This window comes from Gavia stellata, chromosome 1 (genome assembly GCF_030936135.1).
Source record: "Gavia stellata isolate bGavSte3 chromosome 1, bGavSte3.hap2, whole genome shotgun sequence".
NCBI classification, from domain to species: Eukaryota; Metazoa; Chordata; class Aves; order Gaviiformes; family Gaviidae; genus Gavia; species Gavia stellata.
Genome location: NC_082594.1, coordinates 91599815 through 91625597, shown reverse-complemented (window position 1 = coordinate 91625597; position 25783 = coordinate 91599815). Strand labels below are relative to the sequence as shown.

The 25783-nt window shown below is 36.4% G+C and overlaps 1 protein-coding gene across 2 annotated transcripts in view; it reads left to right on the top strand.

Moving 5' to 3' along the window:
* The window catches only part of DMD (dystrophin), a 907831-nt gene that overhangs the window by 679105 nt on the left and 202943 nt on the right, over positions 1 to 25783 (top strand). The gene's annotated exons all lie outside the window — the stretch shown is intronic.

The window sequence follows — 25783 nt, the reverse complement described above, 5'->3', positions numbered from 1 at the left end:
AAGACTCGGGATTTCAAAGATATTCTGGAAACGTTTGAAGAAATATCCCTTCTGCCATTCATTCCCAGACTGCTGGATGCTCAAGTCTGGAGTGCTGGTATCATTACTGGTGTTAGATTTTAAAAGGCTCTGGATACATGGCACATTTTAGCCTGACTGTTTAGAGATTTCTTAATGTAAAGCCAGTGAATCTATATCATAATATACTGCTGTTGTTCATTGTGGGGTTTTTTTTCCTCAGTCTTTGTTATGAGTGGTATCTAAGCTGCATTTCTGCTCTTTGTTGCCCTTCTGCTTTTTGTTGTTTCTTATGCAACAGCTGCACTACAATACTCTTTTACACAGAATAAGGATATAATTATTAATTAAGTTTATTTTTTGCTTTTTTCTATTTTATTTTAGTAGCAAAACCTTCCTTTTAAATTAGAACAAAAAAGCACTCCCCCCCCCGCCCGTTTCCTAGTTTCATGTGTTGAAAAAGGCTTAACAAATTTATCCTTATTTTCTGAAACATGAAATAAGGGAAAGAAAAAAAAAATGCGGAGTTTGCATAGCTGATAACTTAATTCTTTCTACCTATTTGTTCTCTAGCTGAACGTGTAACAAACACTTTAAAATGCAGTCAGCTGAAGTATGGAATATATGGGATTTAAATTTATTTTTTAGATGTATGATAAATATTTGGATTAAGCTTGTATCAAAGGTTTCTCATTACATGCTGCATCATCAGAAGAAGGCTCTTAAAACATATACTCTTGTGATCTGAAATTGCCTTGCTTCCCCTAAATATGCCAGCATGTGCAATATGTGCTTTGAAATTAATAATATTGAAAAACAACTCAGCAGTTGTATTTGCCTTATTTAATTCCTGCTGAGATGATTATGCTTCTATTAACTGTGCAATTATATTGCACAGCTCACTTGAAGTATCTCAAACTGTAGCTCTTTTGTTTCTGTCTATTTTAGCACTTCACAGAGAACTTCAAAGGTTGAACAACTGTGAATAGATCTCACCAATTTATATTTCTGACTTTGAATTACTTTGGCTAAGTTCTGTCTTACTTACTTGTAATAAGTGTCATGTTTAAATGCGGTATTTTTGCATGTGAAGAAATGCATGCAGACAAATATAACACTATAGGGTTTAAATACATGGAAATAGCCATGTGACAATTTAAGATTTCTATATATTTCTACATGACGCTCTATTTTGAACAAATATTTCAAGTTTGTATGTGTTTAGGTTTGGATGTATAAAAAAAATTGTGTGTAGAAGTGAGACTCTAAAAAAGTTGTTGTTTGAGGAATGCATGCAAAGAACTGGAGGTTGGAAGACCTTCTCTTTAGGATTGTTATTCAAAGTAGGGATAATTTGTGGAAATTCAGCTTTGAAGTGTTCATGCATTTTGCTATTGTAAAATAAGATTCCATTGATTCATTTTCAAAATACTAAATTACTTGGATATTGGTTTTGGATTTGTGTTAATTTTAATTTAGGTGAATGTTCCACAAGGAGGAATAGTGGTTTGGAGGATGACACCCTATTTGTTTCATAGTGAAGTCTGTTTGTACTATTTAAATGTTACAATCTACTAACAGAAATACCATTGCACTTCTGAGGGTTTTTTGGTGTTGTGGGTTTTTTTTTCCCACCAGTTGGTGTCTTTTTGTTCTTTTTATTCAATACTGGACAAAAACGTGAGTCCAAGCAAGAGAGAAAAAGCATTTAAATCTCTGAGAGACAGAATCTGCAGAAATTAATACTTTAGGATAGATTTCAAAAATAGCATTGATATGAAACAATATTTATAAAAAAGTGGTCAGAATGGCTTTTAAAAACTCAGTGTAGGAAGATTTTACTGTTCTATGACACAGGTGGCCAAATTTCCAGTTTCTGAACTTTCTGTAGTGAGAAAGGATTTTGATGAAGGTGTTTATTTACTCCATATTATCTATTCGTGTGATCTTAGAGTTAATACCCAAACAGAATCACTTAATAAATAAACTATCTGAAGGCATATTTTTAACTTGCTGTTAAAAATGTCTGTTTCAATTGGATTTAACCATCTGATGCATATGTCCATCTTATTTTATGAATTGCATGTACTTTTGCAAAAACATGTTGATTTTCAACTTGCATTTTGAATGAATCTCTAAACTGTGTGAGGTAAAGTATCAGGAGTTGTCAGAACTAAGTGACTTTATGCAAATGGTGCCATAGGAGTAAAACTGTTATATGTAGTGGAGAATTTCTAGTTTGCAGTTCACATGCATTTTCAGAAATTCTTAAACCTTTCACACATGAACAGAGTAAACTCAGCAGCTTATACAGAATAAATCCTACATTTCTTAGCTGCATCAGACTTACTGTGCATATACTTTGTGACTACACAGCACATGAGTAGAGGTTGTTCAGGATTTCTGTCTGTGTTGCCCTTGATGAAAGCACTTAGACAAGCATACTGCACTGCATACTATATATGTGACATTGCACATTTAGTCAAGACTAAGGTGATTTATCCCTGCAAACGGTGGACAAGAAAAGTGGTATTCTCACATTTACAGGGGTAGATTTCACAGTAGAAATGGAGAACATGTTGAAGAACATGAAGAAAAATGAGTATAAGCTGGACTAAACCAACATACCAACTGACTTTGAACAACGTTTCCTTGAAACCCACAAAGTTTCTAGAAGCTTCAGGCTTCAAATTTTCAGTTGAATCTTGTGGGCATAGAAAAGATCACAGGGTTATTTAAAGAAAGAATACTTCGAATGGAAAAGTGACTATAATACAATCGGGAGCAAAACATGCAGAAATTTCTGCAAGGAGTGTCAACTTTGGTGAGAACATGAAGCCAACTGCACAGATTTTCTTTTTTGCAGACCCGTAAAAATGCACTCGTGCATTCTGTCTTCCCCTGTTGTCTGGAACTGGGGGGCCGTCTTCTTGTTCGGGCTATTTTAAAGAGTATACTGTGTGTGCGCCAGGAAAACTTGTGGGTTCTTGGCTTTACTGCCACTTCAGGGTACAAAGGAAGTGCTACCATTGGAAGGGTTCTTGGAGGCACTATGGTGGTTTAGGAGTCCTGCTGAACCACCTCCAGGGTATATGCATCTGGTTAGCAAAAGCCCTCATGTGGGCTTTGAAACATCTCAAGGAGAATATCAAAGGAGGAGACTCCATTTGAGAATGTGTGAGAGAGGCTGGACTCCTGAATGACATCCATCTGTAAGTGTGTTGAAGCCATTTAAGGATATGTGGAAGTCAGGGGATGAATCTAATCAAACTCAGCCCTATTCCGAGGCTAAGATTGCAGTGGGTTATGACAGTAGGCATTGTTTCCAGGTGTAGGAAGATTTTACTGCTCAATGACACAGGTGGCTAATGGAATAAACATTTAGAATTTTATATTCATATACATCATTTATATATAAATGTTTTTGTATTGGTAAGGAAGTTTTGGAGAAAAAAAGAAAAATCTAACAATGCCTCTAGATGTGTCTAATGAAACTAAGAAATGAAAAGAGATGAAAAAAGATGGAAGGCAAAGCCCAAGCTGATATGAGTAGTTGTCAGTGTTCAGTCTTGATATGGTAAAATGAGGACAACTGTTCTGTGATTAACATATCTGAATAATGATCAGGACCATGAATAATGGCAGAGTACTTTGACATGTTGCAGGTGGAAAAATCAAGTAAAATATACCAAATACTACTTTTGCAATGTGTGTCATGTTTTTAAAATAGGCAAATTATGAACTAGCTAGAGGAAGGAAAGCAAAGAAAATATTTTATGATGCTATATGTGAGAGAGTTTATTGATAAATCTTATAGCAGTGTACCTACTTGCTTCCAACATGCAGTTTTGAAGTTTCAAGAGTATAACTTATTGCTGATGGTGAAAAGGAATTCTAATATAAGGAAACATTTTGCAAATTGCTTTAAAAAATAACCTAATTTTAAACATTTGTTAAGAAAGTAAACTCTATGCTCAGGAATAGATCCAGGATAGTTGTGAGAGCTTTACTGAAAATAATTAAAATATTTGAAAAAGTTTTATATTGTGAAAAAAATTAATGTGGGGACACACACAACCCCGATTAAGGAGGAGACTGAACAAGCTGAAACTCTGTCATGTAATGCAGGAACATATCACAGTGGCCAGTTATAAAGTAGAAAGCTTTCTTCTCACAGCTGTACATGGCTTTTTTAAATTTCTTTCCACACACATATATTTTAAAAACTGTACGTGCTGAAAGTAAATGTTCCTGTTACTATTTTTTCTATCTTGTCAGCCATGGTCTATGAAACTATATGGATTTTTCTGTTTTGTATAAGTAAATAAATATTCCAAATGGTCTTCAGGACAGATTGCTAAGATTCAACATCAACATTAAATGCTCTTTTGAACATTTTTGAACAAGTTTAAAATACATTGAACAAGTTTAAAATAAATCTTGCATTTCCAATAAGTTGCCAAATACTGCAGGAAAGAAGTCCAAAAGCAAATCTAACATGAAAATTGTTGCCGAAGCCAGTACATGTCAGTAATGAAAAAGGCAGTTGGTTGCCTTTTTCATTTCTTTTCTTTTTTTTTTTTTAAGCTTAAGAACCCACACATGCTGTGCAGAGTTCGCAGTCTGTCATGCTACCTCTTTGGCATCAGTGTGTTTGCAGTTTCTTATCACTGTTCCACAGAATTTTTATATAGATACATAGACATACAGACACAAGTTTAACTCTCATTTGAGGCTATTGGAAGAGCACATAAAGCTACAGGGCCAAAGATCTACGAAGATGAACTTTCTTGTAAGCAGTAATTTCTTTATATCCTTAGTCATATAAAGCTAAGCTTGCCATAGAGAATGAAGTAAGCTAAGTGATTAATGTACTGACCTCTATTTATTATCTGCAACCTCTACTACTCTGCAGTGTAATGATCTTTGAATTTGCACATCAGTTACTGGGTTTTTTGTTGCTTTAGATACATTTAGTCTTTTTTATCTTGAGTGCAGTTCCTCTTCTCCATAAATGACAAACCTCAAAGACTAATAACAAATGGAGTTTCTTGTAACTTCCTTCTCTCTTGAACTATCCTGAATAAAATATATTGAATTAATTTTCTGTTTTCCTAATTCTGTTTTCAATTCCATCCCCAAAGAGATACTAAGAGAAAGAAAAATTAATTTCTGCTTGTGTTACTTAAGTATGTATGTAACTGCTATTGACTTAGAATGGAGCCAAACAGTAGCAAACTATTCTAAGTGTGTATAGAAAAATAGGATTAATAGTGGTAAGCTTTTAAAAGATCAAATCTTGACAAGACAAACTTGGTTATTTGACAGTTACAGAATTGGTAATTAAAAAGAATACAGTAAGTATCCTATTTCTGAAGACAGGAACATGTATTGCTGTTTGATTAAAACCGGCTTGCAGACTTTATACATCACTCAATCTTTGCCACTTTGTGCAGTAAGGTCCAAAGAAAAATAGCTGTCCACTGAAGTCTGAAGGGAGAAGCAAGCAGATGGAAGGAAAATTGTTTACAGTGAAACAAGAGGTCAATAGAAGCTAAGTGGTTATATCACGAAAAAATAAATATCAGGAAAATAATACCAGTCAGGGTCTTACCAAGCTGTAAATAAATCTTCTTTCTATAAAGGTGATGAGTGTTTGCTTATAACACAGAATTATTCTGGTGGCTTTATGCTGTGATATGGTATCACAAGCTTTATCCAATTTGCTTTTTGTTTTTCTCTCTGTCTCTTTCTCTCTCTTGTTTGGCTTTACAGGTGTTCTGAGCTGCGGATTATATTGTCCAAAGGAGTCCATCTGGATGTTTCAGTGTTATGTTTCATTTCTTTCTCTTTTGAGTTTTAAACTAGCTTTCTTCTTCTTCATTCCTGTAGATATAAATTTCTTCAAAATCCTTTTTATTTTCCTGCATTCCAATGTGCATAGTACTCTTGCCTAAATCCTTAGCATCTGTGACATTCATGAACATGCTGTTTCCTTTGTCATTTAGATCACTTACATCAGCACAGGTGTCTTTGTTAAGCTCTTGGACACTGTGGCTTAAAACACGGCTTTTCACTGTTGCACATTATGTTTCTTTAAGTTTCTGATGTCAGTGTTCATGTCTATTGATTTGGAAAAATAAAAATTCATAAAGTGTGCAGCAAATATTTTTCTAAAATCTTTGTACTGTATCAATTTCAGCACCTTTTTCTTGAATAGAGTTGTTTGGCAGGGCAGGATGACTACCCCCCTGTAAAGAGGATTCTTTGTTACAGTGAAAGCAGAGAAAAACAGAAGCCAGTAGTTCAGAAGATACGGTTATGATGGTAGTACATTTATTAGTAGGATATAGGCCTGTATCTCCACCATATTTTTTTAAGCAAAAAGGCAAAAGGCTTTCTCAAACAGAGAAGCACACTAGTACCCAACTACCTTCCATCCAGTTACAGTTTTTCCTCTTTTTAAAAACATTTTGATTTCTAAGTATTTTATGATGCTTTTGTTGGAATGCTCTAGTTTTATTTTATTTTATATTTTTTACAGTGGAAGTATGAAAGGATGGGTTCATGTACATATGCAGACAAACTGTGTGTTTCCATGTGCATGTGTACATATTAGAGAGGAAGAAAGGAACAGTGAAGTGAAGATCAGCTTGTCTGATGACCAGTGTCACAGATCAGTTTCTTCTCCTGACGTGTATTTTTTCTGAGTATTTTGCATGAAGTTTGTTGGAAAGGTTACCAAATTTCACATGCCTAAAATCTAGTTGTTATGACTGCAACAAAGTCATGTATCTTGCCTTTATGTGTGAAAGAGAAGTAGCCAGTTATAGGGCACATCTCAAGTAGATTAGATAAACAATGTCCTAGAAGGGCCTCTTTCTCTCCAGCCTGGAGCATTGATAATTAACTTAGTTGTAAATGTCTAAAATTTGGTGAAATAAATCCCTCCTTTAATGTCTTGAGCATCTGTTAAATAGGATTAATAGTAGCTTGGATAAAATGATATAAAGGCAAAACTTCATGTCAGGATGTTTAAAGACTAGCCAGAGGGTCTCAGAAGTACATAGCCTAGGCAGAAAGATTAAAAAAAATTTAAAAAAAAATATTAAAAGCTAATAGCATTTTGACACAGCAAATTGTTTTTTATTTTGCTTTAAAACAAAAACTCACAAAACCTAAATGTTGCAGTGTATATAGCAGGGAGTGAGTCAAAGTCACTAGAGAGGGAATGAAGAGCAGCCTGTCACATTGTGGGGATCAGCAATTTAAGACAATTGCTGTTTCTTTAGTCTTCTCTATTGCTTGTCTTCACATCCCACTTCTCTGTGTTACAAGTGACTTTTTTTTTCTGAGTCCACTTTAATATTCCCTCAATCTATTCATTTAAATTTAAATTTTTCTTAGTTTAATGATGAAGCTTGAGGTGCTTAAGTAAAGGTGGCATCTTCAAACTGTTCTGACCATGACTCTGAGCAAAGTCATCTCAAGAAATTTCTCTTCACTAATACTTGCAATTTACTTTTTTTCACAATACAATAGAGTGGGAGCAGTTTCTTCTTGATCTCTAGTTTATACCTTACTACAGGAAAATAAACATTTAATTTTTATGCAAGCTTGAGAAGTGTGTCTAATAATCTTTCCACCCTATACTGCACTATTCATTAGCAGCAGCTTGCTGAAGTAGCAGTGTTTTAATGGTTTTGAAAAAGGTAAAAAATTAAATGGGTGCAAAAGAAAGCATTGAAAAAGTAAAAGAGTATGGGAAAAGCAATCAGTAAATGCACAGGAATAGCTAGAAAACAATAAGAATTTTTTCCTTTTCATAATTCCAACTTCAAAATACAGAGAGTTACTTAAGATAAGCTTAGTGGAAAAGAGAACGAGGCACTGGTACCAAGAACGAATGAACTCCGCATGTCTCAGAACCTAGGCTTGAGAACTAGGTAAGGTAGGAATTATTTTCTGTCTTAGTTATATTTCCTTAGAAAATCACTGGAAGATCATTGAGCCAATAAACTTGAGGACATCTCAGCAGCTTATCAGAAAAGAACTACTCCTATCTGTGCTTGCATCTTTCTGAAAGGAATTTTCCTTTTTTAGTGACACAGAGGTGGCCAAACGTCTCTTCATGAGCAGTTGCCTGAAGGCATGCTGGTGAAATGGAAATGTTACTTGTCTGATGTAACATCTTCAGTGATGTTCATTGTCTGTTTTTATAAATTCCAGAAAATTTTATTAATAACTAGTGGATGCTGTGAGCCCAACACGATTGACCATTGCTGATCTCAACCATAAAATATTTCAAGTTCAGGTCTCTGTTACAGGGAGATGTAACTTCAGTGACAACTTGCATATAATGGGTCATTTTAACACTTTTTCAGACACAGGTGAAAGAAGTCTTACTTGTGAAACAAATCGGTCTGTCCCTTGTTGTTTGTTGCATTTGTGTAAGATGAAAAGTTGTAAAAATTGAACAGTTCTGAAGCATTCTTTGATTAACCATAATCTTTGATTAGGTAACAGGAGTTTTTTTTGTCCTGGATTATTATGAAAGGAAATCTGAACCATGTTGTCTCTCCAAGTCAGTCATCCATAAAATGTTGCTATCTCATTCTGGGTGGGATCTTCAAGTGTAACTTCAAATGAAACTTGGAGAAAAATAGTTTCCAGATCTGAAGTCCACCAAACAACTCAGTTAAAAAGAACTGAATATTACATAGCATTCTAGTAATCTTCCTCTCTTTTTTTTTTTTTTGCTATGTCATAGCAGTCAGTAATAACTTCAGACAACTTCCTTTAAATGGCAGCTTGTAAAAAAAGTAGTAGTAACTTTAATATTTTTTTTTAAGAGAAAGCTGCATGAACCTAGGCTTTCTACGTAGCATATGACTGAGTCATTGGCTTGCTAACTGTCAGAATACGCATTCTGCTTTTTAGGGAGAGAGTATAAAAAAACCACCTTGGGTTTATTCCAATTCAAAGCAAATTCCAAAACTGTAGCTTTTTCATGAAACAAAATTTCTGTTTTCTTACCACTAGTTGCCAGACATGGTTCTAATACTGTAACTGCAGTATTCTGATTACTGTATATATTTCCACATGACTTGTAGAGAATGCAGTCACATAAAAATGTTGATGTTAATTTTAAACCCCTGAAAAAATGGTATTTAGACTATCTATACCCTTATTGAAAGATGAAATGCAAAATCTGGTTACATAGAGCAACTGAAATACATGTACAGTAGGCTAAACTTTTTATTGTCCCTGTTTTGAGAGGACCTGCTCTGGAATTTATATAACTTTACTTTCCATTTTGAAGGAATTGGACCCAACACTTTTCTGGGTTATCTGGGGACAAAGGACATCTCCTTAGTTCACACAGCTGGTGCTGCTCTGCAGGAGGCCTGAAGGGTGACTTACACAGATCCTGACGGTGTTCTCCTGTCATAATAGGCAGCCTGCAGCTATCACGTTCATAGAGAGCTCAAGTTTTGGAGTTACTATAAAGGCAGAATAAGACATACTGCAATAGGCAGGTAGAGTTCTGTAGCTCTTCCAAAGCAAGCCTTTTGTGTAGAGGGAGTTTGTTAGACTTAAGCAGAGGGACTAGTATGAACAACAGGGAAAGTTCGTGCATCCAGTTCAAATGATTCAAGTTTCACAATTCCTTCAAGGAACTCTCTTTTTACTGATGAAGTTTGGCTTGACTGTTCAATGCCCATCAAACGTTTTCCTTCCTGCTCATATATCCTTTTTAGTAGGCCCTTAATCCTTCTGATTAGATAGTTTTAGCAACAGGAATTAAAGCACCACTGCTTGATAGAAAGTTAATCCAGGGCAGTGGTTACTTTTCCATCCCTGAATTTGGGATGGTGCTGTCTTTGGTTTTTAGGGATCGGCTGCTGTTGTTGGTAAGTCAGTGAAGGCTGGGATTCAGAGCTCGCATCCCATCTGCATGCGGCTTGGTGTTGTGCTGAATAGATTGTGTGTGTTTGATTCTTGGAATTAACTGTGACAGCATGATCATTTTGACAGATGGCTGCTGTGGCATGTGTATAGGTATATTTGAAGGATGATGGTGATATTCTATTTTCTGTTCATCATACCTTTGCTTATGGAAGAAACTTTCCCTCCCTCAGCTGCTATTTGATTTTTTTAATCAAAGATGCAAATACATAAATTATAAAGTCTTTTTTTTTTAATTTCCTTTAATCTAGAATAAATTCTGCATGCCAAGCATGTCCTTTGGCAAGTAAATGAATGTAAAAAGAGGAAACATAAAAGGTTTGCCATTATTTCCTTTTTCATGAGCCTCTAAAGTTTCTTCCCACAGACTACTTTATTTCATTCTGTTTCTTATAAGGCTGCATCCCCCTGAGACGTTGTTTAAGCGGCAGCTCATGTCTGTTCTCAGTTGTGCATGCCCTCAGCAAACAGATGCAATTGCTGAGTAACAGGCATCAGAACTTTGAATGTCATTGTTTGGTTTTTTAGGCTTTCAGCAAGATTGCAAAGGGAACACAGAGGTCCACTGGGAAACTGAGCATCAATATTTCATTTAGTGGTACAGTTAGATTTTGAAACTCTGCATATGCAAGGGTATTTATTTCAGAAAACTCACTGTTGTAGAAAGGGACTTCTTAATTTTCTCTATTAGCAAGTCAAATGTACAGAAGCTGTTTGAAAAATACAGACAAATTCTCAGATTTAAATTTTAGATCAACATTATTATTTTTTTAATTTTAAAAAAAGTACTTTGGTAAAGGATGTGAGATAAATAAGAAAGCTGCCTTTTCCAGAAAGTTTTAGAGATGTTGTAGTTATTAGCTAGCTTGTTCTCTTTTATTGAGTTGGTTAGCCATCAATTTTTCTCATGTTTAAGACAGGAAAGTAAGCTTTTCACTATAGAGCCAAAGTTTTCTTACACTGGTGTTAATCAAGAGAATTTCAGTTTAACTCAGTAGGCACTGGAGATAAAAGCAGTGTATGTGAAAGGAAGTTTTAATCTTGATGAGACCTAGCACTGAATGCGTGCACGATGCAGGTGCACTATTATCCCTTGCTCAGTGAGTATTTATTGAATAGTGACATTACTGTGTCAGAGTTATGAATAGATCTATGTCATGAGAATTATCTTTAGCCAAAATTGATTAGATGTCAAATGTATGCAGGTAGAATAAAATAGGGGTAAGTGGCATTACATTGAATAGCTTAACAGTGACTATTGCTATGAGTGCCTTGAGGGATATTATGCTTACCGTGTTTCAGTCATAGTTTGCCTAATTTCATCTTTTAAATCTCTGGGAGTTTTTATGCACATTTCACTGGGTTAAGACAATGTCCTAAAACTTCAAGAACTACTTCTGGGATAAAAGTAATTTTTTTACCTAGTCTCTCTCTCTGCCTCTTCCCTCACCTCTGGCCTGGAATGCCTATTATCAGGACTTCATACACAGATGTTAACATATAATCATTATGGTATCTTTTTATTGTATCACTTTTAATAAGATAGGGGCTTTTTTCAAAGATTTAAAATATATCATGTGTCTCTTACTTTTCTTTTGTGCTTAGTCTTCTGGGATTAAAAGCCATACACAGATCTTTTTAATTCTCTGATGAAAGCAATAGTGATACTTCAAAGCGGATTGTAGAAAAAAAAAAGAAATATTATTTCCAGAGGGAAAGTGTAACTCCTGGTTTTGTTTCTGTGAGCAAACTGTACTCCCTGGCACAAAGGTGGAAGCTGTCCCTCCATGGGCACTCTCATATTACACAGTAACCCAGATTCATGCTGTAATCTTTATCTCATTGCCGCCTTCTTCATTTCTTCTAAGTAACCCCTCATTCACTTTTTTACATACCCAAGTTTTTGGAATCAGTGAGTGTTAAAATTTACAGAGTTTTCTACAAATCAGATCATGATAAATTTCACTTAACTTAATGAAAAACATTAATTGCCGTGGATGTTGTAGAAAACACAAATATTCAGTAACAAGATGATTTCAACATGTGCTGTAAAAAAGTCTTTGTACCATGGAAGTCATGAGCATTGGTCAAGCAGGTTGGTCAAGCAGGACCTGCCTTTCATGAACCCGTGCTGGCTGGGCCTGATCCCTTGTTTGTCCTGAATGTGCCCTTTGAGCACCCTCAAGATGAAGCTCTCCATAATCTTCCCCGGCACCGAGGTCAGGCTGACAGACCTGTAGTTCCCCGGATCCTCCTTCCGGCCCTTCTTGTAGGTGGGTGTCACATTGGCAAGCCTCCAGTCATCTGGGACCTCCCCTGTTAACCAGGACTGTTGATAAATGATGGAGAGTGGCTTGGCAAGCTCCTCTGCCAGCTCCCTCAGTACCCTCGGGTGGATGCCATCAGGCCCCATAGACTTGTGAGTGTCCAGGTGGCATAGCAGGTCGTTAACTGCTTCCTCCTGGATCATGGGGAGTTTATTGTGCTCTCCATCCTTGTCTTCCAGCTCAGGGAGCTGGATTCCCTGAGGATACCTGGTCTGGTATCCAAGCCAGCAGTTAGAACAAATCATCAAGACTGTAAGAGATGAAAATAAATAAATAAAATCACAGGTTACAGACCTCTTCTGAACACTTTCTAAGTGGCTGGTGATGTTCAGAATATCTGAATGCTGTCCATGTCAAAAACCATATGTGCCTGTTTTTCATGCTGTGCCATACAGTCTACCATTTTTTCTTCTCCTTTTGGTTCCATTTTTTGGAAAAAACAAAACACCACCTTCATAAATATGAGAGAGGTGCTTGCTATTCATCTTCTGGCTTCACTACTATGAGAAATTTCAAAGTATGTTGCCAAAACATTAACAGAAAGATAAAATGCATCAGTCTAATTCTGTAGAGAGGGATGATAAACCAAAATAGAACTATAGAATCTTCACGAGGAAAGGGCTTATAATTGTAACAATTCCATTAAATCAACCTTTTGCAGATAGCAGCCAGTAAGATTCAAAAAATATTCAGAAAATATGGAAGGAGACATTTTGTGGAAAAGAGTAGGAACAGATGAAGGAAGCTATGAAGTTGCTTTTTACAGAGTAGGAATAGTGGGTGTTAATCCCCAGGGAATGCAAAGAAAACTAGGTACAGAAAAATTGAGACCATTTCTATTAAGTCTGAAGTAATCTTTTGGTAAATATGATGCTCCTTCTTTCTCTGAGTTTGATACAGATAGATGTGAGAACTAATAGGTGTGTATAAACAAAGTGCATTTTTTTTCAGAATGAAATTGAATGTGGGGTGATTTGGGGTTTTTTTGTGTGTTGGCTGTGTTCTGATTGAATGAGAAGAGAATCTGGGACAACCAGTTTCAGATGGCAGCAGTCCTGTTTTAACTCAACTTATACTGCTTCTCCTACCCACTATTGGCAGGGTTCATACAAAAGCAGCTACTGTCAATATCTGTGAGTATGTTATATGAATGCCATTCAGAAACATTTGGTATATACAGTTGCTGCAAAAGCTGCTGTGGGAATAAAACAAGTATGGCAAGCTAGGTTTCTACAATAATTGCTTTTTACATTTTATTTTTTTTTTAATTGAAAATATTACTTCCCCTCTTAAGTAGTAGTTAGCATTTATTTTGAATAATAAACTTATAGCCAGTTCCTTTTTGTTGCAATCTAATATATTGGTTTTGACAGTGTCTCTTCCAAGATTGCCTGTGGTGCCATGTAGCGTTCCTCAGCACCTGACTTTTTCAACTTTGGGTGGTATTACTGATGTGGCTGGTCTGTATATTTGAGAAAAGTCTTTAATTGTCTGAGAAATTTGAGTCCTATTTCTAAGTGTATTCATAAATTTTATGAGTATGTAGTACATTGGGATATTTAATGAACTGGTTTCTGAAAAAGTGTCTATCAGTCAGCCCCATGTTTGTGTCACATTTAGTGTATTGTCAAGACTAATGAGAGCAACATATTAAAAAACTTCTGGATATAAGAGCAACTTTGATGCTATTAGTATTGAAGTCAAGTACTTCCAGTGTCTTATGTCAGCAATTTATAAAGTGTTTGATAAGTAATGTTGACTGAAGTGCTATAAAAGCAATTCCAGGGTATAAACTTGGGCCTGGATGGCATATTTTAGAGTGACAGTAGGAGAAGATGGCATATTTGATCTCTACAGGAACTTAGGTAGGGGCATATGACTTTCTTACCATATTTAAGATCTGCCTAATATATTGACTTACTGACAATAGCGTATTCTGTCTTCTGAGTAAATACCTAAACCCTTTTTTAAGTTTGAAGATGAAGAGTCTGATTCTAGGAGGGAAGGGTTGTTTTTTTTAATTCCATGTATATTTGCTACATGACTTCTATTACTGTACATTCATCAGATCCACCTCAGTCCACCTCAGTTCCTCATTTAGTACTAAGCACACTTTAATTTTAAAAGTATGTATTTCACTTTTTTTTGCTTTTTGGCTTTTTTTTTTTTTTTTTGGAGACAGAAAACTGCATAGATTAATCCATGAGCTACTTTCACCTTTACTTCTGTAATGGTATCTACATTTGTCTCTCTGGCTGTCATCTGTCTTTGTTGATGTTAGAAGTCTTTATTTTGGGCAAAATTCAGATAGGCTTTCATTTTTTCTTCCAACAAAATATAAACAAGCCTCGAAAAGGCATAAATAAGGGTTCCAGACGGCTGTCTCGATGTGCAGATCTCTGAGCTGATTGTTCCTATCTAGGTCCAGATGAAAACACTTACATGACTTCACCAATACAGCCTCTAAATTAAAATTATTTAATTTTTATTATGATAATGGAATTATTCTCTTTTACCAGAACTGAAAGAAAGATAGAGGGAACAAGTGTATTTTTTTTTTCAATTGGTGAATTTGAGAAAGTCATTGATTTGAATTAATTGATTTTTTCCTAGTGACAAACTGGAAAACATAAACAGAAGTTGATTTTCTCCCCAAAATAGCATTTTTCTTAATAAAAAGTTTAAGATTAAAAAATAAGTTTATCTACAAGTCAGAATTTGCTGGTGATCTCATTATTTTTTCAGTGATATTTATAATTTTAACTTGAAAGTGTATTTACTGTGGGATTGCATGCATGTTGCTAGGTAATCCAGGAAAATACCAAATAATTATTTTCAGGATTTAAACCTTATTGAGAGATCCCTTGATACAGGCATCCTGTTCAACTTTGCTTTTGATTTTTGGATGCAACAAAACTTCATTAGGCTTTGCCACAGAGACACCAATCAATATGACAGTTGAAGTTGCTATTTTGAAGGATTTTGTTGAAAATGTCTTCCTTTTTCAGATTCTGGAATTTTGCCAGTTATTTGTTTATTTTGAGGCATTCAAAATGCATTATTACATCATCTGGAGTAACTCATAGCAGAACATACTTCTGGGTATTGCTGCCTCTGTGGTTTAGGTTGTTCTGGAAGAACTGAAAGTGACGGAAATTCCTTGAGCTGAAAACTGATGAGGATGAAACTTTTCTTCTTACATCAACTTCCTCACAAATGCAGTTCTCCAATGCAGTGGTATACTGAAGGGTTAAATGTCTCAGTGTGCAGGTTAACAATAACAAGTTAACAGACCAGAAGTAATGCTATGCATTTAATTTGGCTGTTGGGTTTTGGGTATTCACAGAAGCACAGTACTGGTTTAAAAGTGGAAGTCCTGGTGTTGTGGTTGGTGTTGGTGGGAGCAGGCAGCTGAGGATTTTGGGTCAGAAGGAAAAGCCCACTGAGGTAGGCTGTAGCAACCTGTTCCCCTCAAGACCTCACAGCAGACTGCAGTTGGCAGCAGCTCCTTTCTGCAGCCACTCTGGTCCTGAGCCTGACAGCTTTCATCACCATATCAGCCCTTTTGGCAACGGGCATCCATTCACACAGGGAGGTGCCATAATCCTGGAGATGGTAGCTTTGGCCCATTGGCTTCTCACCAGGTAGCTGAACGTGTGGTATCCCTCGTACTGAGCAGGGTTGTGTTTGTAACATCATCAGGAGGGTAAAACTAACTTGTCTCATGGCAGTCTAAACCCTGCTCGTGTTCGTTGTTAATGGATGAACCAACCAACACTTGGTAAATTCTGTTTTGTGACAGGAAAAGCCGACATCAAAGGGCTGAAGTAACTTTGCTAATACTTGACTGCCACGAGATGGTTTTCTCTGTGGTAACTTTTCTGACATCTTTTGCTTAAAACCTAGAAAGTCAGAAGATCCTGAGACCACACTAGCATGGCCTGTATTCCTGCTGAAAAACAAGATTAAGTGTACTTTTGCCCTTTATGCTACCCAAGTTTCTGTCTTCCCTGGGCTTGCCTCAGACACCTCAGGTAGGGAGGATTTGACATAAGGATGTGCAGAAGCACTAGAGCTTTTTCAACATTCCCTCTTGCATAAAGCCCACTGGGTCCCACTAACCTGCCCTTGATTAAGAACAATTAACTGCAGTGGATCTTGCACTGTAGTAGAGAGTAACACTTGAAGTAGTATAAATTCCTAATTAAAACCTCATTATCTTTGGAACAATGCTAACTTCTATAAGGAGCCCTAAAACCATTACAGTTATTGTTCTGCTGGAACCAGTTTTAATAATGTGTAATGTATGAGGCCTCTAGTTTCTCCTTTATGTTCCGCATTGTTCTCTTTAGAGTTTTAACAAGATTTTATGTTGTTTTATTTAATTGAACATCATGTTATGAAACTGATGTTCCAATTATTTTTCCCCAGGCATCAAAGATGTTACCAACAAAACCATGAAATGTCAGAATTTATTTTAAAAAGAAAAAAAAGATTGCAAAAATTATTTGTGACAGAAGGAATCAGAATAATGTATAGAACAAAAATAGTTTCTTTTAATTATAAAATGCTCTTAACTTTTATTTTAAAAGTATTTGGAAGAGGATTGCATATGTTTGTGTATTTGAGGAGGGGTGAAAGTATATATGAATTCCATAGGTGGTAAAATGAGATATCTTATTGTTACATGTTGGTGCATTGAAACCTTAGATCCTTTTTTGCGAAACAAATATACAGTCTTGTACGTACAAATAAATTTTCTTCTAGAAATAGTCATTATAATTAACAAATCTCAGATATATTTCAGTATGGGTTGGTGACAGAGAAAAAAACTTCGTCCTTTCTTTCATAAGATTTTTTTTTCTTCAGTCTTTGAGACAGTTGTGCAGTTCAGCATTTCTGGCTGCTTGTTGTAAGAGAAAATCAGAATTAATTTGAAGTACTGGGATGTCAGTGGCACTAATAGAGGTAGATGCTCTCCAAATTATCCAGCAGGAGTTTTAGACCTTGCCTGAGTAACTGAGTGGAAGTAAATGTTCCAGCAGAGGATGGTGCTGCCTTTGTGCTGCTACTGTTTCACCTCTGGCAAAAGGGGAGAGAGCAAAATTAGATGTTCTGAAAGTAGAAGCATAATCATTTTGCTGCAGAAAGATTGCCGAAAGATTGACAGGGTAAGTGTGCTGACAGAATGTGCAGGTGTAATGGGATTAGACATTCACTGAAGTATGGGGGTCAGGACCTGCATATTTGTTGGGAGCAGACTACCTTCTAAAACCTAGAAAACTATGCTAGTTTGTAATGGGCCTAATGGTTTTCCTTTCAGAAAATTGTGTGTATGACTACATGCACCTTTATGCTATTTCCCTGCTACTCACCCATCCCTCAAATACAGACTTTTCAAAGGCAGATATCTTAAGCTCATTCTTAGATATCTCAGTAGAGGTGGATGATATTCTGACATACAGAACACTCTCAACTCCCACTTTAAAACGCATGCTTTGTTTGCTTTGTTGCATTTGCTCACCTGAAAGGTAGTACAGTCTACGGTAGTAAAATAAGTATCATATAGTTACACTACACAGTAAAAGTTCTTCATTGCTGTGGCTGCTAGGAATTTTTCTGCCTTATTGTAACCTCAAACTAACATGATGTTTCTTTCTAATTAGGGTTTCCATCCTAGATATAATGACAAAACAAATAGACAAACAGTAAAAATAACAATTTCTATTAAAGTTATTATTACCAGAATAGCTTAGACTTCTCTAATCTAATGGCAAGGATTTGACTGGATTAAATTCTAGGTGAAACTATCTCTATAAATGTGGAAAGCTTTGTATGTTTAAAGATTGGTTTCATTATCACAGAATCACAAAGCACAGAATCAGTAAGGCTGGAAAAGACCTGTAAGATCATCAAGTCCAACCATCAACCGAACACCACCAGGCCCACTAAACCATGTCCCACAATGCCACGTCCACATGTTCCTTGAACACCTCCAGGGAGGGTGACTCCACCACTTCCCTGGGCAGCCTGTTCCAGTGTTCCACCACTCTTTCAGTAAAGAAATTTTTCCTAATATCCAGCCTGAACCTCCCCTGGTGCAACTTGAGGCCATTTCCTCTCATTCTATTGCTAGTTACATGGGAGGAGAGACCAACACCCACCTCTCTGCCACCCCCTTTCAGGTAGTTGTAGAGAGCGATGAGGTCTCCCCTCAGCCTCCTCTTCTCCAGACTGAACAACCCCAGTTCCCTCAGCCGCTCCTCATAAGACTTTTGCACCAGACCGCTCACCAGCTTCATTGTCCTTCTCTGGACACACTCCAGCACCTCAATGAGGGGCCCAAAACTGAACACAGTATTCGAGGTGCAGCCGCACCTCGAATATAAATATATTAAATATTTAATATAAATATATTAAACAAGACCAGTCCCAAAACTGAGCCCTGGGGGACTCCGCTTGTGACTGGCCGCCAACTGGATTTCACCCCATTCACCACAACTCTCTGGGCTCGGCCATCCAGCCAGTTTTTCACCCAGCGAAGGGTACACTTGTCCAAGCCACAAGCCTCCAGTTTCTCCAGGAGAATACTGTGGGGAACAGTGTCGAAGGCTTTACTAAAGTCCAGGTAGACAACGTCGACAGCCTTTCCCTCATCCACTAGGCGGGTCACCTGGTCATAGAAGGAGATCAGGTTGGTCAAGCAGGACCTGCCTTCCATGAACCTGTGCTGGCTGGGCCTGAACCCTTGGTTGTCCTGCGTGTGCCCTGTGAGAGCCCTCAAGATGAACCTCTCCATAATCTTCCCTGGCACCGAGGTCAGGCTGACAGGCCTGTAGTTCCCTGGATAGAGGCCTATAGTTCCCTGGATACAGGCCTGTAGTTCCCCGGATATCTCTTATCTATTTGTTTGTATTTTCATTACATGTAAATTAAAGTAGTCATTCAGGGTTTTTCTCAGTCTTCAAGAAACACACCAAGAAATCCATAAAGTCCCCCAAAACACATTGAATTATGCAATAATTTATACTTAATTATAATTGAATATATATTAATTGCTAGAGGTCTCAAAAAATTGTTTGATTATTTCCCTATGAACAAGGGAGAAATATAAAGCCTTGTGCTATGTCTGAAAAGCCAGTCCTGTGAATGAGGATCTGCACAATAAAGACTTGAGCATATGTTCAAATGATTGAGTTGGTGCTCTTAGGAGTTACTACTCCATAGCTGAGGCAGCTCACTGTTAATGAAATGAAGAAGCCCACACCATGTTTTCACAGTTACTGTCTGTCAGCAAGAGATGACTACATTCTTAGATGCGCCATGTAATCTCTTGCAACCTGAAAATAACCTAAATTGAAGGTTGTTTTGCCTGTTTGTAAAGATAATCTTTTCTGAAGACAGGGCCCAATTTGCTAAATAAAGCTTTTGTATCTTCTTTTAGATGAAAGAAACTTTCAAATGTGAATTTTGGTCCCTTCTTAATTCTGGGCCTTGTAGAATTTAAAACCATAACAGTCATAGATTCAACTTACACAGATTGTTTTCTGCAGAGCAAAACTATACTTCTAGCTTCCACTCATCAACATTTGATTCTCTCTTAGAGGACTAACTCTTATCTTGAAAAATACGTTGGGAACCTAGAAATCCCTTAATGATATTCATAAACTTATCTTCCCAATAGAAAAGACCTTTTTATCTTTCTTTTTAATCAAGTCATTAGCATGAAACTCAGAGATGTAATCATACCAGACTGGAATTGGGGTCATGCCATAGGCTAGCTGAATAGGAGGCTTCATGGCATGATGATGTATAGCCATTTCACAACAATGCTTTTAACTCAATAAGTCTGCCCTTTAATTACATTTTAAATCTCATTTGAGAAGTCTTTATCATCATGTAAATTGCTCAGTAAATGCTCTCATTCTAAGAGCCAATAAAAGTTCTGCTTATGGACTGGGAGAACAAATTATGTAAAAGCTTGATGGAGGGACTGAGAGCTTCTTTTCCACTTCGTTCATTGCAACAGAACATGGTTGTATTAGCTAAGGTGACCTATATGATAACAAAATGTTATACTCATCACTGTTAGATTCTCACTGTTAGATTGTTTGGAAACAAAATAGGTCCCAAAATCTTATCTTAATTAGTTGTAGTTTGATCTGGGGGAAAAAAAAAAAGTGGGGGAAAAAAACCAAACAAAAAATGCAACAACCAGTTCTCAGAAGTACTATGACATTTAAAAGAGGGAACTCCTGCTGGACCAGTAATGTCTTGCAAAGCAGAAAAAATACTTCAGTATTTTGTTCCACTTTAATCTAAATCACAGTATTTTCAATCTAGAACAGGTGATTTCTTTTGTTTAAAAAAAAATACGTTTCTTTATGTTCAAATACTTTGAAGATAATGACTAGCTCACAAGGGCAGACTGTCATAAAGAGTAGTGCAAACTAACCTTCTATTGCCAGAAACAAAAGAAATAGATCAAGATCATCTTGCACTGAGTCTACCTCTCATGTGTTTAAAATGCATTGGACTTGCTGTGCTGTAGCCATTAATTCAACATCTCCAGAACTATATCACCCACAAAACCATTCCTCTACCTAGCAGACGGAAGAATAAGCCATGATCCTGAAAGAGGTGCCACGTGCATGGGTCTTTGTGCCTCCAAAGGCTGCTGGAGTGTGCAGGGGCATAAAAAAATAGTATCTCAGAATCTCTGATCCCTCACACAGAGTTTAATGCTTTAGGCAGAATCAGAGATTTGCAGGAATTTAGATGTGATTAAATAAAAGCAAGTAGGATGTTTAATTTGAAATCTGGTCCCTAAGCTGTGCTGGACAGAGTTGCAAAATACAGACAGTTACTCCAGTTCCTATATCTGTAGAAGACATAAGGGGTTACAAAAAAAACTTTGAAGGGTGAACCTTTTTTTGGTTATACCAGCTGAACTCCCTGTTGGTAAAAATAAATGGACTATGCCGAGCCTTAAGAGCTACTCTATCCCCTTCAAGTCTATACAGCAGAGACCTATTCTTTATAGATGTGTGTTGCTCAGTGGTATTGTTAGAACAAAAAAAAATACTCATATGAAACAAGTTTGTAAGTAAGTTCTGCCTTCTCCAGGCACCTGAAATTATGAAAATGCAAAATAAAAGCAGAAAGAAACCCACATTATTGAGGGGTTTTAGGATCACCACAAAAGAACATAAAAATAAGGGGTGTTTTTTTTTACTCTCAGAAGGTTGTATTTTAAAGAGAGGAAGGAAGGAAAGGAAGGGAAGGGGAGGGAAAAGAGAGGAATGGAAGGGAGAAAAGTAGAAGAAAGAGGCAGGAAAGGAAAAGAAAGAAGAAGAAAAGGAAAAAAGAGGAAAAAGAAGGAAAAGAAAAAGAGAAAGAAAAAGAAAAAAGAAAAATAGAGAAAGGAGGAAAGAGGAAAAGACAGGAAGGGAAGAAGGGAAGAAAAAAACTAGAAAAGGAAGAAAGGAAAAGAAAGAAGAAGGGAGAAAAGAATGAAAGAGGAAGGAAAAGAGGGAACAGAAAGAAAAGAAAGAGGAAGGAAAATAGAAAGAGGAGGAAAAGAAAGGAGGCAAGAAAGGAAGAGAAAAGCTAAAGGGAAAGGAAGAAAAAAGGAAGGTAGGAAAACAGGGAAAAAAGGAAAATGGAAAAAGGATTACATCATTCATACTGTCTGTACAGTATAAAAGTTTTAAGTAAATATGCTATTAATTTAAGCTATTTAAAATGTTTAGCTGGGGTTTTTTTTCAGAAATTATTTAGGGGAAACATAATATGCTCTGTTAATATAAATATGAAGGGGACAATTAGTTCAGCTAACTACATAGATGGAGAGGGATTATAGAGGTGTAGGATCTTTGTCTTGAGTAATTTTATGATAGCTTTTCTAGCTATTTCAGTGTTAGTATTACAGAAACAGTACTGTATAGTCCTTCTGAGCTATGTACAGCCACACAGGTATTACTTGCTGATGCTTTGAATAAATGTATGTAACTATGCCGACTGACTTTATTTTTTTAATTACTGTCACTGAAGATCATTTTTTTCCCCTCTATGTTGATTTCCTTAAATCAGATGGTGCTGTCTTTAATTTCGTGTGCCCTCATACCTGAATTAATGCCATTTATTTCATTAGTAACTTTGTACAGTACCTGGAAAATGTTAAATGCTTTATTGGAAATGAAAAGCACAATTTCGAGGCCAGAACTGAATTTGCAGAGGGGGATGTAAGTACTGTAATTTCTTTAAATTATTATATAATTCATTTTCTTTCTACCTTGTATAAAAGATAAATGTTTTGTCAGCTGTGCTGCATTAATTTCCTTGTCTTAGTCTGACTCATGTATAGTCCCACTAGTGTAACTCATTCCTTCTTTCTAGGACTTCCTTTTAGTTCCAACGTACCAATCGCTCTCTGATGTATTGCCGAAATAATGGTAGATTTTTCCATGCGTCATGTCCTTTATATGTCATGCCTATATATTGCATGGGGTATATGAAGGATATTGACACTGCTTAATCATTTCTGATAAAGTATCTCAAACTGTATTGAATTCTTATGGGACTATCTCTGCTATGTGGAGGCTGACAGGATTTTCAGTACACTAGGGTTCACAGCAATGGCTCTGCTATGTTTTACAAGACTCTGTGTAAAATAAAACATGTGGAGCCACAGGTGAATTTCTTTTACCTACCAAGAGGATTAGAGCAGTGAGGATGTGTGCTCCTATGGAGAATGCTAGCAGTAGTTCCAAGGGGTAGAACTGAGTTGGGCAAGTGAGAACTATATCCATCCCGTAGCTCTATGGCAGTATCGGGTGTGCTGTCTTACAGCCCTAGTGTACTTCTCCCCTGAAATCATACATAGAAGTTTCAAGGGCTCAGGACAAAAGCGAAACGGCCAGAGCAAATTTCCTCATCCTGTTTTGCCCAAGAAGGTTGTCCCCCTCAAGACAAGTTTATTTCATCTCTTTATCATTCTTAGTTCTGTGACTTAGTTCTAGACCTATTCTATATAGTATAATAATGTAAATACATATTTTTAAATGTGTAGAAACCTATAATAGCTAGTCAGAAAGGTTTCCATGAACAAATAATACAGTAACTTTTATCATCTAACTAATAATAAAGGAGGATTTCACTCTGAAACTCTTAGGCAAATCTGCCCTTGATGGGGTTGCGGTTCTTTCTAAGCAGTTCAGCTCATTCTTTGATCACAAGTTACTACTTAAAGGTATGGATTTGAAAATTAACTTAGGCTAATAACCAACACTCATTAATGAGTTACTGTAGCCAATGAATTCTTTCATTATTTGTTTTTCATTTTGCTGCCTGCTCTTTTTAAGGGAATCTATTCCCACACAGCCTCAGTAGTAACCACTAGAGCAAAAATGCAGCATAGAGAGTCAACTTAAATCCAGCTGTAACTCAGTAGAATTATACAAGGGTTGATTTTTCATCCTCTGAAGTTTCTCCATGTGTTTGAACACATTGGAAAAAATGAAAATGAAGTAAATAGTCTATATTATTCTATATTCTCTGCTTCTTGGTATGATGTGTAATGATAGCATACTTTTGCAAATACCTTAGCAGTTCATGAGATTAAATAGATCCTGCTTCATTCTTATCAAGAAAAAGAATCTAGTTCCTATTGATCTTTCACTTGTATTTTTGAAACATGGAAATTACTTATTTCAGAAAATATATAAAAGCTGTATAGATCTTCTTCTTATATGTACTCTGCTTCTCTTGGGATGTGAAGGAGTCACAAAGGATCTGAAATGCACCAGCCATATGGAGTAAATACCTCTGTTGTTGTCTTGCTGCTTTGTCAGCGTAGGCTTCCCACATAGCTGGAATAAACTACTTTCAGGAGCATTAGAAGATCTGCAGTTTACACAAATAATTTGGAATAAGGAAAACTATGTCTTGAATACTAAGCTTTTGATATGTGCTTCACTCTTCATGTTTGTTGCCCATTTAACTAACTGTCCAGATTTATTGTGATACTATATAGTATTCTGAAATAAAAAGGATATGTCTTGATTTTATTTTCAGAAATACCTATGTGTCAGCTGAAAAGCATGGAATATGTAGACTACGAGACACTTTCTCTAAAAATAAGAAAATGTAGAAGTTGTTTTTTGGGTTTTTTTTAAATGTTGTGTTCTAAAATGCTATGAGCATGTGTGGTAAAACACCAAGGGGGCACAGATTTGACAGCTTCCTACTGTGAATAGTTATTCAACATACAAATTTCATGGCACATATTCTTGCTGAGGAAAAGGCAGTTGTTTCCATCACCACCCTAAAAACTAAGCATTTTGTGCAACAGGTAGTGCTTATGATAATTCTTTTTTGCCGTGAACTTTATCCTTTCTTACATACTGGTTTGGCTGTTTATATCAAATTTGTGATACTTAACCTAGCTTAAATAAAACCTCCAAATGCATACATGAAAGGAAAGAAATTTGGTAATAGAGTATTCTTCAGTCAAGCAAACAATAATAAAATATTGCAGCTGGAAGCTGAAGCTAGCAACGTTCAGACTTGAAATAAAGTACAAATTTTCAAGTGAGGGCATTCATACCTGGAGTATTATACATGGTTATGTGCCTTAATAATGGCATTTTTAAAAATCTAAATTGTCTATTTAACATCAATAAATAAATACAGTATTTATAATACAGTTGCATTCTGCAGAATTACCTCTGATGTATTCCAAACTCATTCCTAACTACTTTACTGCTAAGATGACCATAGATAAAGTAAAATACTTGTATAAGAACTCCTATATTGTACCAAAGGCATTCCTAGCCCTGCTTGAAATTGCTCCAAATACAGTGCTGGTTGTTATTGTGCAAGAAATAGGTATCCGGCAAAGGACAGCAAATGACATTTGGAACAGCAGTAGGTGAACAAGGACAATCTACTCATGATTCAGTGCAGCTAACATTGCACTTAAAATACCAAATAAAGCCAATTCAGTTAGGAACACAAGTAGGCAAGTTGTGTGCTCCCCTCCTTCAAAGTCATTTTTCTAAAGAAAATTACAACAAATTTCCATTGGGGGGTATCTGTGATGCTCAGCTAGCGCTGGATCTTGCTCTCAAATGCCATAAATTATTTCCCCTTTCACACTTCATCCCCAGCACTCACATTTCAGGCAGCAAGAAACCACCACCAGAAATCTTAGTGCCCAAGCGTCCCAGGAGAAACTGCAGAGCTTTATTCACTAGGTCATTTTCTTTATTTCTTTGTTTGAAAGTAAAAGTACTTTTGTGCATATGTGGCTACATACAGACTACTTGTGTGCTCATGTATGTATGTGTTTAAATGATTATTTTTATTTTTATTCTGTTTAAAAAGCTTGATTCAACCACTGTTCACTGCAAACAAATCTGTGAGCTTGTGGAGCTGCAGCATGCAAACGTCTTGGAGAAGGGCAGCCA